General features: G+C 35.8%; 1 protein-coding gene across 3 annotated transcripts in view; it reads right to left on the bottom strand.

Moving 5' to 3' along the window:
- PDE1A (phosphodiesterase 1A) overlaps nucleotides 1-21,522 on the bottom strand; it is a 243,374-nt gene that overhangs the window by 189,935 nt on the left and 31,917 nt on the right. The gene's annotated exons all lie outside the window — the stretch shown is intronic.

Raw genomic sequence — 21,522 nt, 5'->3', positions numbered from 1 at the left:
TTTTGTAGCATAAAAGCCATTTATGACCAGATGTGTCAAGGTCTCATTTCCTGATAATTCTCCACATGGAATCTACATCTATCTTCTCTTTTATGCCCCCGAGTAATGTTGTTTCTTCTCTCTACAATTAGTGTGTTTCTCCTCCCCTCATCCCAATTATTTTCTCACTTCCATTACTTCTTGCTCAATATTTAACTCCTTTACGAAGGTTTCCTTTATAGTGTCTCCCCTCCCTACTCTTCCTCTACGTCTCCAAAGCAAACCCTTTAAAAGAGTTATCACACCGGATTTTAACAGATGCTTTACTTCTCTGTCTTCCCCACCAGGCTGAATTACTTGAGCATGGGAGCAGAGGATGATTCATCTTTGTATCACTAGCTCTTAGAACAGTGTCTGGCATCTAAGTGATACTTGTAAGAAAGATAGAAGAATCAATAATTTGATGAATGAGTAAAATAAGGACTATCATTTCGGGCAACTTATTCAAGCCACAGCTTTTAATCTATGAAGATATTTTTATTTTGCTATCATTCACTTTAAACATGAAACCTGATTTTCAGCAAATTTCAACCATTAGCATCTGCATCAGGGATAAGTGCCTATGTTACAGGGTTTGATACAATAAACTCGTATATTATCTGCAATTCCTGTAGCAATTTTCTTTTCAACCCCTAACAATGTGGCAACCATGTATTTTAAATTTTTCATTTATAATTATGGAATTACTAATAAAACCCAAACATTACATTATAAGGTAAATTTTTACAGCATTGACTTTCAGGTTGTTTTCTTAGTAGCACTGTAGGACCTTTGTCACACAAGATCTCATAAAGGATATACAGAATAGTAAAAGTAGAAACCACAGCCATTCAGGTCGAAGCCGAAATGGGGATACCCAGACTTCACACTGATTTTTCCCTCTACTTTCCTCCTGTGGGTCTGCATTACGTTCTTCCTGTATAATTTAAGAATATCTAATTCTGCTAAACAGAAAACAAGAAAAATGTGATGGATGAAACTCACAAAGAGTATTAAGTATAGATGGTGAACGGTCCATTGGCTTCCAAGACATAGGTAAAATTCGTAAGTGTTAAGCATAATTAGAAAAGAAAAGTATAACTAGAATATAAATTAGTAACTTATAAGATGTAGATATCTATTTCTTACAAATAGAATAAATGAAATATATGATAAAAAAATAAGTGGAATAAATAGGAGTATCACTTACAGTGAAAATAGATACAAAGACCAAATCACAAGAAACAAATCATGCCGCCTCCAGATTGAAAGGTATATCATCACGGAGTCAACCCCCTATTTGTGACATATATCATGGTTACATTTTGATCCCATGTATGTTTCATCCTACATGTGCAGAGAAAAGGCAAAGCTATTCATTAGGTCAGTGAAAGTGAGAGCAGCTGACCAGGTTCTGCCTCTAAATACCTCTGGTAGAACAGAATGTATTGACTCCAGGTATCTTCCTTCCCTAAGCCTCTTTGTTCAATGTAAGTTATAACCACATCTTCAATAATAAAGGCCAATGTAGCAGAGAGAGAGAGAGAGGCAGGACATGTAAATGCTGTGCAACACAGGACTCCAGTAGGATGTTCCTTCCCCTCCTCTTAACCTATCACAAGTACATTCACCCATCTCCAACTCTTTCCTCTTGCTTCTTTCTGTGTGTTTTCATTGGGTTCTATAAACTATGTTAAGTCTACTACCTTAGTTTGGGTCTGTGAGTCTTTCTGTCCCTTGGCTCTTGAAAATGTCTGTCAGTTAATATGCTTGGAGGCTACCATTGCCTCAATGTAATTTCCCACATGACAGGGATCCCTGAGACTGTTATCTGTTTGGAAAACATGATTATAATGCAATCTTACAATCAATATTAGTCCACTTTTGTAAGCCTTTCATTAATCTTAACTGTTATCAATCATGGTTGAATTTAACATGGCTTTTACAGCATTCCCAGACTATATTAGAACACTTTGTTTTTAAAAAACGTATTCTGGGGGCGCCTGGGTGGCGCAGTCGGTTAAGCGTCCGACTTCAGCCAGGTCACGATCTCGCGGTCCGTGAGTTCAAGCCCCGCGTCAGGCTCTGGGCTGATGGCTCGGAGCCTGGAGCCTGTTTCCGATTCTGTGTCTCCCTCTCTCTCTGCCCCTCCCCCGTTCATGCTCTGTCTCTCTCTGTCCCAAAAATAAATAAATGTTGAAAAAAAAAAAATTTAAAAAAAAAAAAAAAAAAAAAAAAAAAAAAAACGTATTCTGAATTCTTTTCTAGGAATCTTATCCCTTAACGGAAGTGCTAGTATATAGCGACATTTCATTACAGTTTGGTATCAAAATACATCCAACTTTCCTTTCAGCTTTCAGTGCTATCCCTCTGACTTACATGTTCTGACATTCTATTAAGGTTATATCCAATAAGGAGTTATCCTAATTTTTACTCTTCCTGATGAAAAACTTTTAAGATTTTAAACTTTTTTTTTAAATTTATTTTTGAGAGATAACAAGAGAGACAGAGCATGAGCAGGGGAGGAGCAGAGAGAGAGGGAGACATAGAATCTGAAGCAGACTCTAGGCTCTGAAATGTCAGCACAGAGCCTGACATAGGGCTCGAAACCACAGACCATGACATCATGACCTGGGCCAAAGTTGGATGCTTAACCAACTGAGCCACCCAGGTGCCCTTGAAACTTTTAAGATTTTAAAATAAAACAATTTTTAGGTTTCTTTCCAAATATATAATAGACTAAAAACATAAAATAGACTCCTAGAGTATTGATACACATTATATTAGGTTGAACTATATGAAACTGACATTTTTGTATATCTAAAACAGCCAGATATTGGTACTTTTATAATTCAAAGTAATAGATCTACTGATCTACCATTATCTAGCTTAGACCCCTTAAAACACTTAATAATTTCAAGCATCTGATTGAGAACTTCTAATGTTTCTATTGGCTTATAAGTAAACTTCTCTCGTTTTGGACTATTTTAACCTATGGAAAGTTGAGTAAAAATTTGTATCGCTATAACTTCAGTTAATGAGTACAGCAGTTACATTCTCTATCATGCAAGCCAGAACACTTTTGAAACAGGACACTCTGAACAAGGGTAACCTGAAACAATACCAGGCACATAAACCAGTACAACCATCCTATGTATGAGCCACGATGAATATATACAAGTCCCCCTTTACAAGCTATCCTTTAAAATAGCTGGTGATTTCTACTATTGCTGTTTGCTCCTATTTTCACGCAATCAAACATGACTCCATCTCTGAATCGTTACTCTGCTGGCATGACTTTGAACCCTATAAATTTAACTAAGCTTAAATATATTAAGTATATTAAATATGTACTACAAAGGTAGGAGAATCAAATTCAACTGAATTCTAAGCTAAAGTTTCTCAATCATAAAATGGACAATTTAGAGAACTAATAGACATCCTTAAGTTAATTTTTGGTTGTAAATCACGGGTTCCTCATTTGCTCCATCTTTTTTTCCTCCTCTTCACCCTACCTTCTTCTCCTTATTTCCCTCTTTCTCTTACAAATATCTTGGGCCTGCAATGACAAAATTAATATTATTTAGACTCGCCTTTGTTTCTCAATATTAAAAATGCAGTGACCTGTTTTAGAATCCTTTTGATTGAATATAAATACAAGTATCCACTTGCTAGCATCTTGTGTAGAAATCTATTTTTTATCGTCCTATGTGTAACTGAAATCAAACTAAGAAATAGAAACAGTGGGGGAGTCTAGGTGGCTCAGTGGGTTGAGTGTCCAACTTCAGCTCAAGTCATGATCTCGCGGCTGACAAGTTCGAGCCCTGCCTTGGGCTCTGTGCTGACAGCTCAGAGCCTGGAGCCTGCTTCAGATTCTGTGTGTGTCTCTCTCTCTGCCCATCCCCCACTCATTCTCTGTCTCTCTCTGTCTCAAAAATAAAATAAACATTAAAAAAAATTTTAAAGAAGTAGAAAGAGTGCATGAAACTTATTGCAGGGCTTTGCACCCAGTAGATACTCAATAAATCAGTGGTTCTCACCTCTGCTATTTACCATATTCTTTCTCAGTGTGTAGCCAAATGTTGAAAGATGATCAAGTGGCTATAGTGTGCCAGAATTTGCCTCCTATGTACTAAGAGATGTTCACCTAGAAATAAACAGTTATATCGAGTGACACTCTGTTGAAAGGTGATGATGTGAGTTCTTTGAAATTACTATTACTTTGACAGGAATAGATACAGTAAGAAGTTCCTCTACCAGAATTAGTTTTAAAAAGTTAATGATTTTTCTGTGTTTAGTGTTATTAATCCCTTCAAGTGTGGCTCCAAAACTTCTAGTGTTAAAGAGTTTGCCTCAAATATGAAAAGTTTGAAATGCATTGTAATAAATGTTTATTTGAAGAATGCTGATGGACCAATATAAGTTAAAAAATGACAAAAAATAGAAGGAAGGGTATGTTTCCTATGTTCCTTTATGGATGAGGTGACTTTTCTGTTAGTGTTGAATCTAAAATCATATTGATTTATTGCCCATGCTTGCCTGTTGCCTCTCAAAATTTATCATATAACCCTAAAAATCTTAAACTAACTACCTCTATATATAATAATTTTATCTCCTTTCCCACATTATTTAATAATCTATTGTTCTTAAATTTCAAAAATGAATTAAATTTTAACAGAATTTTTAAAGTACTATGGTGGCAAATCTGGGCACTATGAAATTGGAAGTTTGTTTCACAATAAAAGACACTTTAGGTATGAGAAGCCAATCTATTTATGTAAAACCTTATTTGGGGACATTATCTTTCCCTTTAATGGAACACCATTTCCTCAGACTCCATGGGTTACTATGGTATCCTGCCTATATTTGCTTCTGCTAATGTTCCTGAGTCCATTAATGTTCAATTGTGAAATTGTTTTGACTGGTAGACTTGGCAGTCATGGCCAATGTGAGATGAAGAAAGCAGCTCCCTGAGCAATCAGAGTGGTAAGAAATAAATAGAGAAAAGCATCACTGTCACAAGCTCATGTTAAATCATCTCAGCCTTATTACTTCACAAGATAACCATAAACCTGACAAAATGCCACAAACAATAAAAGCAAGTTTCAAGTACTTGTTGAGTATTTTTCTTCAAATTATCATTGGTCACTATGGAAAAAAAAGAGCTGTTTCTTTTGGTTAAAGATACTTAATGATCTATAAAATTTTCAATGTAGAAACCATAAATAATCCTCTTTCATTGATACCTTTGATTTGGAAATCACATGGAAAAGATGAAAAAAGGTATATGCCATCCGAGTGTAAATATAGGGCTCTTTAAGATAAGAGCCATTATTATTAATCCTTTTAACTACTTCCTTTCTTATGACTAAAATCAGATATAAAATAATTTGCTCCTTTTTCCACAAGGGTATGATATACATATTACATGATGTAATCAGAAAATTTTCTCATCATGGTTTCTGTAATCCTTTTATCTCCCTGTATTTCTAACTCAAATATGTGTTAAAATTTTAGAATCTGTATTAAGCGTTGGCAAGAAACTTTAATAAATTTTAAATTCTCATAGTGTGACACTGTTTTCCCAAGAAAATCAATGAGGTGGAACCAAAGAACATTCCTGAATCCTGGGTGCTTAACTTCTTGATAAAAGAGTCCTGACAAATTAATCTGGCAAAGCCAATTCAGGTGTGAAACTACATGTGGTGGCGATAAGCAGCATTTATGGGCTAGCAAAGTTTTAAAACTCCAATTATTCGTTAATACCTTAAAAATTAATTGACAAAATAAAATTATACTTTGCCATGCCCAAATGCCATAATACATAATAGAAAAGTTATGTCTGATTTTTCCATAATTCAGTCTTACATCTGAAACTAAACTTGTAAATATGTCTCACCTTTTTCTATTTCTTCCTCATCTTTTTTCCTGTTGTTTTTTTTTTTTACTTTGTATTTTGGAAAATTTAAAACACATGCAAAAGTAGAGCAGTCAGTATAATGAGCTCCCATGCACCCACCACTCTGCTTTAACAATTATTAAGAATTTGCCAATCTTTCTCATCTTCACCTCACTTATATTTACAAGAATATTTTAAAGCAAATCTCACAAAATCAATTCACTTGTTTTGGGTATGTATATTAGCAAGTAACACTTTTTTTTCTATAACACTTATAAATACTACTATTGTCATCTTACAATATTCCTAAAGGTCCCTTAATATCACCAAATATCTAGTTCATGTTCAAGTTTTATAATGTGCTCATACATATTTTTTTCAGTTTCTCATTTAAATCTAGAACAGCCCATGCCACCATGCCCACCCCCACGAGGACCAGGAGTCATCATATTTGGTTCCTGTATCTGTTAAGTCTCAGTTCCCACTCCCCACTCCTTTTTATTCATGTCATTTATTTGTTGAAGAAATCATGTCATGTATCCTTTAAAATTCCCACATTTCAGATTTGGCTGATTTTCTCCCTCTTATCCTTCTTATTACCTCTTTTTTTTTTTTAAATACAGAAGACAATACTGGGGTTGGCAAAGATTCAATGGACACATCTGTTGTTACATGATAAGATAAAATAGAAGCGTAGGACTGGAACTCAGATTCTCTGCTGTTAAATGTACAGCCTCATTCAGCATGGGGAAGAAGAAAAATGAGAAATTTGAAGATTGAAAACCTGGACTGGGTGCCCAATTCTATTCACCAGTTGAGTGACTTTAGGCACGTTACCTAAACTCTCTGAGCCACATTTTCCACATCTGAAAAGTGAAGGTGATAAATTCCTTCCTTGCCCATAAAATGCTTATTAAATGCCAGGCGTTTTTACATTCTTATTTCAAGTTACATTTTTTTTTTTTGTCTATTTGGAAAACACCAGGTTGGTTTTGAGCAAAAATAGTGCCAATTTTGGTTCCATTACAGGCTTGATGGTAAGGAGTTTGAGATGAATGAGGTATTGTTTAATACTCACTAAATCTTTTTTGAATGTCAAATCAAGCACTTAGTTCTCTTCCATCTTTCTAGTCCAGATTTGATCCATCCTAAAAAGCCTGAATTGTAGGATGTTTAGGTTTGTATCTAACTCTACATTCTGTCTCTACCCTAATGTACATCCAAAAAGTCATTTAAGCAGTGTGCATAACTTAGTGAAACTATTTTCTCTTTTCACAACCCAGAACAGCATGTACATCATTATTAAGACAGTCTTTTTGATGCATTGTTTTTATGTAATAGATTCTTATCGCACATTTAGTAATTGCTTCTTTTTGGAAAAACCCATTTACATTTTAAGGACATAAAATTAAGTTCAGTTTCTTTAAAAGAATTGTTTAATTGATCAAAATGTAGCTACAGTAAAAATATATGTAAAGTGATCCCTTTCCAGTTTAATAAAGCATTCATTGGAAAAAGGGAGGGATGCCTTGAAGTAGTTGTGTCTTTACCAAGATTAACTATAGTGGATTCCAGGTCTCCAGAATGTTATAAAAATGAAGGATGCAGAACATTCAATGGAGGACCAGTAAGCAGTGATAAATTCTGCAGCATGGTCAAGGAAAATGAGAAGAACAGGAGGCTCAGAAACCAATCTTTGACTATCAGTAAACACCTTAAGACTTTGGAGCAGTTCTACTGATATGGTGAGAACCAAAGCTAAAATTGCAGTGGCATAAAGAATGAATTAGAAACAATGAATTTAAATTAAGCTTCATTGGCAAATGAAAGACTAGAGATGGGTTCATTGCTTGAAATTAAGATGAGTATAAAGGAAGCCTTGGAAAGAAAGTCCATCTTTTCCTTTCAGATAAGAGGAGTAAAGAGTGACTGATTAATTAGATAAACTTAGAATTGGAGATGGGTGAAATTAATAGGCTCCATGCCTGGTGGACTCTAGTTTCTTGAAAATGTAATAAAGAACAGTTTGTTGAGTGCAGGGTTGAGTTTTTTGAGGAAAATTATAAAGATTTCCAGGAGTTGGTGAGCGAATGTGCATGAGACTGATTAGGAATCAAGAAGGGTTGTGACGAAATTTTCTTTAAGGATGAGTGGCAACAGTGTCAGGCAGTCTTTTTGAGCACCACTAGCACCAGGGAAAAGCACGGAGTAAGCTGATGATCAAGCTGAGAGACAAGGCAAGATCCAAAGAATGGGACAAGACAGCAGTTACTGGTGAGACTGCTATTAAAAAGATTTAAGAGGAGCTCCAATCAAAGTAGGAAGAGAAAGCCAAGAGTGAACAACAATCTAAGAGGAAGGACTATGATGAGCTAAGAGGCTATGGAAAGATGGGGAAAAGACCGTGGTCAGAAAGGGCACTTTCAAAATTCAAGATCTCAGAGAAGGACCACAGGACTGTGCTGCTCAAATAGTGATCCCATTGGGTTAGAAGAGGTTAACAGTTTGTTAAATGGATTATCATTGAGGATACTAAATTTATGATCTTTCAGGAGCCTTCAGGGACCTTCCAACAAAGACCAAGAAAAGTAGAAAGAGAATAAAGACTGCAAAGAGAGGCCCTATAAGGCTTCCCATGAAATAGAGAGGAAGAGAGGGAGGATGACTCAAACAAGATGAATTTACATGCCCAAGAAATACAGGAGGAAAACTTCCCAGGGGTATAGGCTAGGCAAAACGTCTTTCCCTATCCAAAGTAGCAGCTGGGTGGAATCACAATTTGTCACCTGACTCTAAAATCATTCAAAAACATTAGAGAAGCAGTTCCCCAAAAAAAGATTATGGAAAAAGTGGTTATAAAACGTGCATTATAAACATTTTTTAAATATAGATTTCTTCCATATTAAATTATTCTTTTAATACCTACAGGCATCAGTTCCTATTTAAGGTCAAGATCCTGCCAAATTTTGTTTTGTTAAGAGAAGAAAACCAGAAAAAACTTCTCCAAGCAATATTTTATTTGAAATGTTATTTTTAAATATGGCCATCAGGTCTCCTGAGATGAAAGCTTACTCTGACAAAAGTTTGTCATTAACAGAACTGAGGGAGCTGAACAAAGGGAGAGGATTGCACAAAGACAAAGATATCAACAGCTGCACATAAAAACATGAGCAAACTCTCCCCACTATATCTCAGCAGACATTGAAATGTTTGAAATAGTGATGACAAAGAATTAATGGACATCTGGCTGGCTCAGTTGGTTAGGCATCCGACTTCAGCTCAGGTCATGATCTCACGGTTTATGAGTTTGAGCCCCACGCCGGGCTCTGTGCTGACAGCTCAGCTTCTGTCTGCTTCAGATTCTGTCTCCCTCTCTCTCTGCCCCTCCCCCACTCGCACTCTGTGTCTCTCGCAAAAATAAATAAACATTAAAAAAAATTTTTTTAAATAATTGAATGGGTAACATTGTTATAAACCAGTATCACAGAAATTCCTTAAGCATAAAGGAGATACAGCTTTCTGAATTAGTGAGGAATCCACGTTCAGGCAAGACAGAGGTAAGAGACACACACTCCACCTCAGGGTCTGCCTCTGAAAGTTAGAAGGTGCGATGTCCAAGAGGGTGCAATGCCACAACCTCAGATCCAAATTCACAAGCTGTTCATCCTGAAGAACTAATCTTTGTGGTAGGTCAGAGAACAGAGAAATTCAAGAATGTGCTGAATGCTCGAGTGAAGTAGACCATACCAGTGGTTATCACCTGGGGGACATACCCATAAGAAGAAAAAGCTCAAACACCAACCTAAAGCATAAGAAAAGACTCCATTTCCTGGACAGTAGAGAAACTGGACATGGCAGCCCAGAAGCAGAGATTTCCTAAGGAAAAGGATTGAGGGTAGGAATAGTGTACAGGGAAGGGATGTATTCATTACTAATGAAAGGAGAGTAAGAAAAAAGCCTAAGTCCTGTGGACTAGGACACCATGTAATGCCAAGGAGGAATTGTTGAGGCTTGGCAACTTCATGCCCTCACAGGACACCAGGTCTCACCTGTGGTAGTTAGTGAAGAAGACAAGAAGGAAAAAGGCATCATGGGAGCTGGGCTGATTTACTTGGACCATGCATTCTGAATTTGAGTGTTCAGTATCAAATACCACATTGTAGCAGTAATGGAATGGGAACAATTACTATCCAACCTGCCTTGTTTTGGGACTTAGGGCAGCCTACTCTGATACGGATACTGTTGAGAGAGCAATTTCCAATCTTAACAAAGTGGTGGAAGGCAAAGTCAAATGACAAGAGGTTGGTAAAGGAAGGAGGGAAGAAGAGAGCAACTGTGTAAATTACTTTTTGCACAATCTACTAGTAAAACCACCCTCCCTGTTTAAGAACTTGAACAAACATCATCAGGTTATAATTTCTGGGCATGATGAAATTATAAACACAAATTCCAAGGGCAGTAATAAAACTGTGGTAGAACTTGGTTTTAAGGTGGTCTCCTAGATGAACCAGAACAAGAAGGCTCTTTCAAAGATTTTCCTTAAAGTGAAATGCCAAATTTCTCATAGAAAGAGTCACAGGCCCTTGCAATATATGATAGCATTCTATCTGAGAAACATAGAAGTGAGGAATGAAGAAAGGTTAAGAGTGGTACCTGGTGGGTAGTAAAATTGAAAACTGGGTATTTTTTTTCCACACATGAGCTTATTTGAAGGCAGTGAAGAAGGACTTAAGAGAGAGACAGAGTTTATAAATGTATGGAATATTTGGGGGAGAAATATGATTTAAAAAGCAAGAGAAAATACTAGTAGCACAGGAAAAGAAATTAGACTTTAACCAAATGACTGCATCGAGTTACCAAATCATGTGCTACAGCTTAAAGGTACTACATAGATATGTAGTAACTAGAAAAAGACAGAAACTGATAAATATTAATGGATCATCCACCTTAATCATCCAATCACTCAAGCAATAAATATTTATTAAGCATTTGGGAAATGGTGGAGGAGAAATATTAGCCAGAGTACAAGTGTGTTCAAAAACTTAAAGTTTAGGGGGCGCCTGGGTGGCGCAGTCGGTTAGGCGTCCGACTTCGGCCAGGTCACGATCTCGCGGTCCGGGAGTTCGAGCCCCGCGTCAGGCTCTGGGCTGATGGCTCAGAGCCTGGAGCCTGTTTCCAATTCTGTGTCTCCCTCTCTCTCTGCCCCTCCCCCGTTCATGCTCTGTCTCTCTCTGTCCCAAAAATAAATAAACGTTGAAAAAAAAAATTAAAAAAAAAAATAAATAAATTAAGTTTAGTTAGGTAGACAAATCCACATAAAAGACTAATAAGTAATTCACTGTAGTATACACTTAGTATTGTTTTTTCTTATGTGATGTTTAAAAATTTCTATGTGCATTTATTCATGTATCAAATTAAAATAAAGAACTCTTAAAGATCAATATGACAGGCTCTGTAATGAATATCATCAGGAATACCTGGATATCCATATAGGAAAAAATAACCTTTATCCTCTACCTCATATCATACACAAAAGTTAATTTCAGAATGAATCAAAGACCTATACATAAATTATAAAATTATAAAGTTTACAGAAGAAAATGGAAAAGTATCTTTATGACATCAGTGTAGGCAAAAATTTCTTGGGACACCAAAAGTACTAACCATTAGGAACAAAATTGGTAAACTTAATTTCATCAAAATTCAACTGTTATTCTTCAAAAGAGACCATTAAAAATTCCATTAAATAAACAAAAATTCAAGTCACAAGCTAGACAAAAATATTCATCCCCAGACATATATATAAAATACTTACAAGCAGAATATGTGAAGAGCTCCTACAAATGCATGAGACCAAAAACTCAATAAAAATGGACAAATACTGGATAAATGTTTCACAAAGAAGATATACAAATGGTCAATAAGCATGTGAAAAGGTATTCAATGTAATTATAGTCATCAAAGATATATAAATTAAATCTAATGAGTTAACACTTTGAACCTATTAGAACAGGATAAAATCTTCCTATCAAATGTTGATGAGAAAGTAAAGTGAGTAGAACTTTCCTACATCACTGATGAAAGTAAAATTTTATTATTACTTTGGAAATCAATTTGCCAGTATTTCATAAAGTTAAATATGTAACCTCTTTATGACCCAGCCATTCCACTCTTTGGTATTTACCCAAGAGAAAGGAAAACATGTGTCCACAAAAAGATTTGTACAAGAATGTTCACAGTACCTTTATTCATAATGTCCCCAAATGGAAATAACCCACATGTCCACAACAGAAAACCTGATGAACAAATTGTGGTATTTGTTAAAACTGATAAAACTTAGAAATAATTTTTAAAAATAATCAAGTACTGATACACAAAACAATATGGATGAACCTCAAAAGTATTACATTGAGCTGAAATAGCCAGATACAAAAGAGTACATAACGAATGATTCCACTTACATGAAGGGAAAATGAAGATCAGATAATAGAAATTAGAACAGAGGTGACGAAGTGTTTCAAAATCAACTTAACTTTTTGGAGAGAGAAAAATATCCAATACTTTAACTGGAGTTATGGTTACATGTATCTACAACTGTTAAGTTCCACTGAAATAAATTCTTATAATCTGTTTTGCCATATATAGATTATGCCTCAATTAATAAAAAGAACTAAAATTGGACCAAATGATTTTTTTTAATTTTTTTTTTCAACGTTTATTTATTTTTGGGACACAGAGAGACAGAGCATGAATGGGGGAGGGGCAGAGAGAGAGGGAGACACAGAATCGGAAACAGGCTCCAGGCTCTGAGCCATCAGCCCAGAGCCTGACGCGGGGCTCGAACTCACAGACCGCGAGATCGTGACCTGGCTGAAGTCGGAGGCTTAACCGACTGCGCCACCCAGGCGCCCCGCAAATGATTTTTAAGAGTGTCTTCCTATTCTAATATTTTTTCAAGACTCCAATAATTTTCCAAGTATTAACTTTGATAAAAAGAGCTATTGAAAAAAATAACTATTGAAGGAACTCTATATATTATACTTACAGCTATTTGCCTGTTATATTTTAAAAGTTTGACATTATAGAGGTCTCTAAAGAGTTTCTAATTGCAACTAATGAACTGTTCAAATAAAATGCTACCATATGTAGCTGAGATGTCATTCAGTGTATTATTCAGAGGCTGTCAATCTTCAAATCTTCCCACTTTATCTTCTTCAGAATTACATTACTATGAAAATTCTGCTTTTTTGTTGTTACATCTCTTTACTATAAAATCTTTTTCTTATCCCATATTTTCATATTTTTAAAGGTCATTGCTACTTTAGCATAGCTTTATCTTTGTTAAAACTGGGTAGTCTCTAATCTGAACACAGCATTTGCTACATGTTCTTCAAAGGGTTAACTGGGTGGCTCAGTCAGTTAAACATCTGACTCTTGATCTTGGCTCAGGTCATGATGTCATGGTTCATGAGATTGAGCCCCACATTGGGCTCAACACTGGCAGCGCAGAGCCTGCTTTGGATTCTCTCTGTCTCTGTCTCTGTCTCTGTCTCTGTCTCTCTCCCTCCCTCAAAATAAATGATCATTTAAAAAATTATTTCTATGAATATTAAGCTATACAAATAAGAAGAGGGAAGAAATTTTTTTGTTTAAATCCTATTTATAATTACTTTCAAAATGTAAATAAACTCCATTTTTAGTAGCATAAAGAATGATTTTTGAAACCTACTTAATCTTTGAGATAAATCTCATATGCTACATCAACACCAGTTTTTCCTAATTATCTTCCACTTAGCAATCTAAATTTAATATGGTAAATCTCAACCCTTTCCAAAAAAAGTCCATTCTAAAACTATTTATATCTATGCTTTATGGCAAATGACTTCACAAGATGGAATAATGACATAATTACAATTTCTAAAATGGATCTAATGAAACAGTTACAAATGTCTCAGAATGTTAAAAGCCAGATATTAATGCAATTCCTTCTCATCCTCTCCTCCATCTTGGCACAAATTACAAATGTTAGTTTTTTTTTCCAAGTGAAACTATGTGAATATAAAGCTACTGAGAGAGATCATGAGAGCTCATGGCCCTTGCTGACATGAGCTCTACAGATCCTTTCCTTCAAGCTCAGAAACTACACAATCCCAGCTGTTCAAATGTCTGACAGAAATAAGGCCTTGGAAGAGTTCCATCTGGCTGAACTTTAATAGCACAAACAGGAATAAAGCAACGCTCACAGGCAAGGATTTTGTAAAAGTAAATAATTCTGCAAATGGAGGAAATAAAAATGCATCATTCTGTAAAGGTTAAGTGGAAAGAAATGTACAGTAACATAATATAAAATAAGGATTTAAGCATAAAGTGTTAACAGGGCTATTTTTATTTCAAGACAAAAGGGTCATGCATTATTTATGAAATATCTTTTCTTTCTAAAAGTGGATATTTGTCAGGATCATCTTACTTGGTCAAAAGTACTAGGTGTAGATTCTGTCAGGATAAAGATATTTTCTCATCTATTCAACCATGATGATCCAGAGACTTGAATGAGCACCTTACTTTGCAGCATCTCATAACCAAGGCTGGAGATTCTGGATCACCACCATTATTCATGCTCTCCTTGGTCCCTTCCCTAACACCAATTCATCTTAGAAGACTCAGCTCCTCTTTAAACTTTCCAAGTTTTCTGTCTCCTGTCCAGGTAGAATAAACCATTCCCTCTGCCCATTCTGTCACTGTGATACATCTCCTTGTTCATTTTTAGAACAATGGCATGCATGCTAGGTTTTATACCAAATTTAAAAGTCATGTTAAACAGGATCATTTAAAGGGTCATTTTGGTTGAAATTATAATTTTAAGTAAACATTTTTTTTCTTACTTACCTATTTTTAATAATAATTTATAGATTTTTTGTAATTGGGTATATTATTTATTTTTTAATTTTTTTTTATTTTTTAATGTCTATTTATTTTTGAGAGAGACACAGAGTGCAAGTGGTAGAAGGGCAGAGAGAGAGAGGGAGACACAGAATCTGAAGCAGCTCCAGGCTCTGAGCTGTCAGCACAGAGCCCGATGCGGGGCTCAAAACCCCAAACTGTGGGATCATGACCTGAGCTGAAGTCAGATGCTTAACCAGCTGAGCCACCCAGGGCCCCAACTATTTCTTCATCTTTGGGATAATTGTAAGTCATTGATGGTAACTTATAAAATTCAACTCATAAGCTAATAAAAACTATGGTCATTGCATAAGGCAAGGATAATTAATACCACTGAATAAACCTCAGCAGGCCCATGACTAGTTATTTCAAGGGCACTGAAGATCACCTGAGAATGCACCAGTACCCTAGAAGTGAGAGGTCAGACATGGAGCATGCTGCTGTAAGACTGGGAAAGAACGCCATCAATTCATACTCAACATTACTAGCCAGGAGTCATGGTTGTATTTGAATCAAAACAGTGATTGAATGGAGAAGTAGTAATAAGCTCAGAGCATTTAAGGATATGGAGGTGGTCATGAAAGGTGTGTAATTACTTTGATGTGAATGTGATAGATTTTCTTCATTAATTATGTGTGGTTTTGTGGGGGGAGGTTGTTTTGTTTTGTTACATTTCTCAGAAGAAATAAAACTAATGGAGTTCTGATAGATTTTTGACACTCACAAGGTTGTTTTCATCTAGGGTGTTGGGAGAAAAGGGCATTTTCTTCAACTCCCACTACTATCATGCCCTTTCCAGCCTAGACACAAAACTTCTGAATTTGTTACTAGGACATCTTATCAGGTCAAAATGTGATTTTGTATGGTTGCCAGAGAGATTAGTGAAGAGTCCCTTTATGTGGTTCATGGGATAGTGGCAAATGCCTTCTTAAACGGCCTTAATTGAATGTGTCAGCATAACGGCATGTGTTATACATAAAATAGGGATTGCTTATAAGACCTGTATTAACTTAGTTCAATTTTGCTAACAAAGAATAACCGTTATATATTTTTAATTTTAACTTTATTTTATTCTTGCTTAATCATTGTTTTTGGAATACATGGTTTTTTTCACTAGTACCTACTTATTATTCATTTCTTTAAGAAATATTGTTTACACTATTTCCACCATTCATAATATTATGAATAAGTTTTAACAATAATCAAATACATAACTGTGGTAGACAGAATTCTAAGAATAATCTCCAATGATCTTTATTCTTTTGTAACCTCCTGTCCTTTGAGTATAAGCAGAACCTGTGAATATGATGACAAATCCCTGCTGTGATTAGGATTATCTCTGCTGTATTATTACAGGGAAAAGTTAACCTTAAAATAGGGAGATAATCCAGGTGTCCAAAGATCATCATACAACTCCTTTAAAAGTAGACAGGTTTCCTTGGAGGGTTGCATATAAAAAAAGCAGAAGAAAAAGTCAGGGAGATTCAAAGCAAGAGAAAGATTTGAAGATTTGAAAATGGAGGAACCATGTGAGAGGATCAAGAACAGCCCGTAGAAGCTAAAACGTGGCTCCTGGCTAACAGCCATTGAGGAAACAGGAACTGTAGTCTCATTGCAAATAACAAAATTCTGCCAACTTTAAGAATGAACTTGGAAGCATATTCTTTCCCAGAGCCTCTAAATGAGAGGCTGGTCGACACCTTGATTTCGCTCTTGTGATACTCTGAGCATAAAAGCCAGCCTAGTGTGCTGGAATTTCTGACCTACAGAACTCTGAACTAATGAATGGGTGCTGTTTTGAGCCATTGTTTGTGAAAATTTGTTACTCAGCAAAACAAAACTAATATAGCATCTAAAACCATGGAATACACAAGCTTAGTTTACTATATAGAAAAAAGAGCAAAATCTTAGGGACATTTTCTTTTTGCACAAAGTATTTCAAAAACATTTTATTATTCATTTAACATTTAATTTTTCTGTTCTGGAACTTGTATCATTATTCCTAGAAGAATTAAATGGACATTTCCTAAATTATGAGACATAACATCTTGCTTATATTAATAACTAAAAGTCTGAAAGTTAATGTATTGTAAAAATATTTCTGAAAAAATTTTTAAATAAAAGATTATGTTTGATAAATTAAAAGTTTCCACAGCTTAATTACTGCAACTCGCGATCAAGATAATCATCAACTACTCCTCACCACCAGCATGATAAAATCCAGAATCCACATCTGGACCCCTCATTCTGGTCCCAAATTTTCTCTCCACCTCATTTATAATTAATCTCCTCAAATCCTTCCCATACTCTGAAAATCTCTTTGGTTTTCTCATTGTAGTTTTTCTCACAGTCTTTCTAATATTCCATTCATTGATACCTGTACTCCCTTTTCTTCCTATCCTATTTCCACCCATCTTTCTTTTTGCCCCGCTTTATTAATAAATAATTTACAAACATAATTATATATCCTTAAGGAATAGAACATTATGACTTGATACACATATATATATTGCACAATAATTACCAAGATCTAGATAATTAACACAATTATATCTCACAAGCTAACATGCTGTGTGTGTGTGATGAGAATACTTAAGACGTACTCTCAGCAACTTTCAAGTATACAATACCATATTATTAACTAATACAACCATATTGTACATTAGATCCTCAGAAGTCATTCTTCTAAGACCTGTTTATACACTTTGGTCTACATCTCCATGAATATATAGCCACTCATCCATCTAAGAACATTTAATTGAGATTGTTTCCATACCTTGGCTATTATGAATAATGCTGCAATGAACATGGGAGTGCAACTATCTCTTCAAAGTATTGATTTCATTTCCTTCAGGTCATCCAAGAGGAGGATTGCTGGATCATATGGTTGTTCTATTGTTAGTATTTTGAGGAACCACATTGCTATTTTCCATAATGGCTATACCAATTTATACTCCCATCAACAATGAGGATATAAAGGTTCCCTTTTCTCCACATCCTTTCTGACATTTGTTGTCTCTTGTCTTTTTAATACCAAACATCCTAACAGGTATGAGGTGATGTCTCATTGTGGTTTTGATTTGCATTTCCCTGATAATTGGTGATGTTAAGCACCTTTTCACGTACCTAGTTGTCATTTTTATGGAACCACAAAAGACCCTGAATGGCCAAAGCACTCTTGGGTAAAAAGAATAAACCTGGAGGCATCACAGTTTCTGATTTCAGACTATTTATAAAGTTGTAGTAATCAAAATATACAGTAGGGGCATAAAAACAGGTACATAAACCAGTGGAACAGAATAAAGGGCCCAGAAATAAATCCAGAATATACAGTCAGCTGATCTTTGACAAGAGTGCCAAGAATGTACAATAGGAAAAGAACAGTCTTTTCAACAAATGGTATTGGGAAATCTCAATATCTACATACAGAAGAATTAAATTGGATCCTTACACTAAACACAAAATCAATTCAAAATGGGTTAAAGGCTTAAATGTAAGACCTACTATTGTAAAACTCCTGGAAAAAAATATAGGGGAAAAACTCTTCGACATCTCGGCAATGACACACAAAGATGGATATGACACACAAAGTAGAGGCAACAGAAGGAAAAAATAAACAATTGGGAGTACATCAAACTAAAAACCTTCTTCAGGGCAGAGAAAACAATCTACAAAATGAAAAGGCAACCTAAGAAATGGTAGAAAATATTTGCAAACCACGTATCTATCGGACTAATATCCAAAAGAATTAATAACCAGAATATATATAGAACTCAAAAGCAAAAAAAAGCAAGTAATCCTATTTAAAAATGGTCGAAAGACCTGAATAAAAATTTTTTCCACCCATATTTCAAGACACAAAGACTTTCCTGATATTTTTCTCAAGATCTCTTCCTTTTTTTGATTCCTAAATACTTCTTGTCTGTGCCAGTTATCTTTTCATCATATTTATTTCTGTCACCTCAAATGCCATCTGAAACTATTATTTAACTCGTATTATCTCTCTGTATGGACCTGAGATTCACTGAGGGGAGAGATCAAGTATATCATAAAAACAAGAAATGATTACTATATGACAGTTTATTTGAATTTTTTACAAATATATATATATATTTAATTCTTTATTTATTCCTTTGAGAGAGACAGAGTGTGAGCAGGGGAGGAGCAGAGAGAGAGGGATATACAGAATCCAAAGCAGGCTCCAGGCTCTGAGCCATCAGCACAGAGCCCAACGCAGGGCTTGAACTCACGAACTGTGAGACCATGTCTTGAGCCGAAGATGGACGCTTAACCGACTGAGCCACCCAGGCACCACTGAATTTTTTACAAATATAAAGAAACTTTAAAAATAATCAGAACTTATGTCTAATAAAACACAAAGGAGAAGTAAATGAAATCATGTTTTAGCCATGACTGGATAAAAATAAATAAATAAATACACTGATTGAGTGTTCTCCAAAAGTTGATAGTCATTTAAAGAGTCTTTGTTTCTTTTTTTTTTTTAATTTTTTTTTCAACGTTTATTTTATTTTTGGGACAGAGAGAGACAGAGCATGAACGGGGGAGGGGCAGAGAGAGAGGGAGACACAGAATCGGAAACAGGCTCCAGGCTCTGAGCCATCAGCCCAGAGCCTGACGCGGGGCTCAAACCCACGGACCGCGAGATCGTGACCTGGCTGAAGTCAGACACTTAACCGACTGTGCCACCCAGGCGCCCCGAGTCTTTGTTTCTTTATAGCATAATTTATGTGAACAACTTTTAAAATGTTCAAGAACAAGCAAACATCTCAATTATTTCACTGCAATGAATCTATATCATCAGTGTAAGACACACTATTATTTTTATACCACTAAAAGGAAACAAAAATTGTCATTTAAACTATAACAAAATGTTTTTTATAATATTCTTGCATGACCATGGTGGCCTCAACAGCTTCTCATCACTTTGGCATTTATTTTATCAGTCCAGGTGATTTTGACAACTGCTCTTACCTCTAGTATTGCCTGGGGAAATGAGAAGTAATGTTTGTTTATATATCTAAGGAATAGCATAGCACAGCTTTACCTACTTGTGAATATCCCCCATTGGGGCTCTCTATGCATTTTATTACTGCTTTGCAGGAAAACAGATACTTAAGATCACTTATTCCATAAAAATGCTTGCTCCAAACTAGACCACTTTCTCACACCATTCACAAAAATAAACTCAAAATGGATAAAGGACCTGAATGTGAGACAGGAAACCATCAAAACCTTAGAGGAGAAAGCAGGAAAAGACCTCTCTGACCTCAGCCGTAGCAATCTCTTACTCGACACATCCCCAAAGGCAAGGGAATTAAAAGCAAAAGTGAATTACTGGGACCTTATGAAGATAAAAAGCTTCTGCACAGCAAAGGAAACAACCAACAAAACTAAAAGGCAACCAACGGAATGGGAAAAGATAGTCGCAAATGACATATCGGACAAAGGGCTAGTATCCAAAATCTATAAAGAGCTCACCAAACTCCACACCCGAAAAACAAATAACCCAATGAAGAAATGGGCAGAAAACATGAATAGACACTTCTCTAAAGAAGACATCCGGATGGCCAACAGGCACATGAAAAGATGTTCAGCGTCGCTCCTTATCAGGGAAATACAAATCAAAACCACACTCAGGTATCACCTCATGCCAGTCAGAGTGGCCAAAATGAACAAATCAGGAGACTACAGATGCTGGAGAGGATGTGGAGAAATGGGAACCCTCTTGCACTGTTGGTGGGAATGCAAACTGGTGCAGCCGCTCTGGAAAGCAGTGTGGAGGTCCCTCAGAAAATTAAAAATAGACCTACCCTATGACCCAGCAATAGCACTGCTAGGAATTTATCCAAGGGATACAGGAGTACTGATGCATAGGGCCACTTGTACCCCAATGTTCATAGCAGCACTCTCAACAATAGCCAAATTATGGAAAGAGCCTAAATGTCCATCAACTGGTGAATGGATAAAGAAATTGTGGTTTATATACACAATGGAGTACTACGTGGCAATGAGAAAAAATGAAATATGGCCTTTTGTAGCAACGTGGATGGAACTGGAGAGTGTGATGCTAAGTGAAATAAGCCATACAGAGAAAGACAGATACCATATGGTTTCACTCTTATATGGATCCTGAGAAACTCAACAGAAACCCATGGAGGAGGGGAAGGAAAAAAAAAAAAAAGAGGTTAGAGTGGGAGACAGCCAAAGCATAAGAGACTGTTAAAAACTGAGAACTGAGGGTTGATGGGGGGTGGGAGGGAGGGGAGGGTGGGTGATGGGTATTGAGGAGGGCACCTTTTGGGATGAGCACTGGGTGTTGTATGGAAACCAATTTGTCAATAAATTTCATAAAAAAAAAATGCTTGCTCCAATGTCAAATATAGTTCCCACTGCTTTGTACCTTTTCATGTGCAAAATTACTTTTCATTTTAATGTCATCTCCAGTATGATATTTTTAAGGACATTTTGAAGAGCAGCAAACTACATGTGTAGTAAGAATAATGCACCTAACACAACTGAGGTGATGATGTGATGAACAGAAATAGGAAAATTTATAAATGGTCTGGCAATTATGTCAAACAAAATTGCTGGGTGTGTAGGTCAAAAATTATTCGCACCGTAATTTCACATTGTTTAACCTAGTA

The sequence above is a fragment of the Prionailurus viverrinus genome, chromosome C1, assembly GCF_022837055.1.
Source record: "Prionailurus viverrinus isolate Anna chromosome C1, UM_Priviv_1.0, whole genome shotgun sequence".
Lineage (NCBI taxonomy): Eukaryota > Metazoa > Chordata > Mammalia > Carnivora > Felidae > Prionailurus > Prionailurus viverrinus.
The sequence above is the reverse complement of the archived record's forward strand: the minus strand, read 5'-3'. Positions and strand labels throughout refer to the sequence as shown.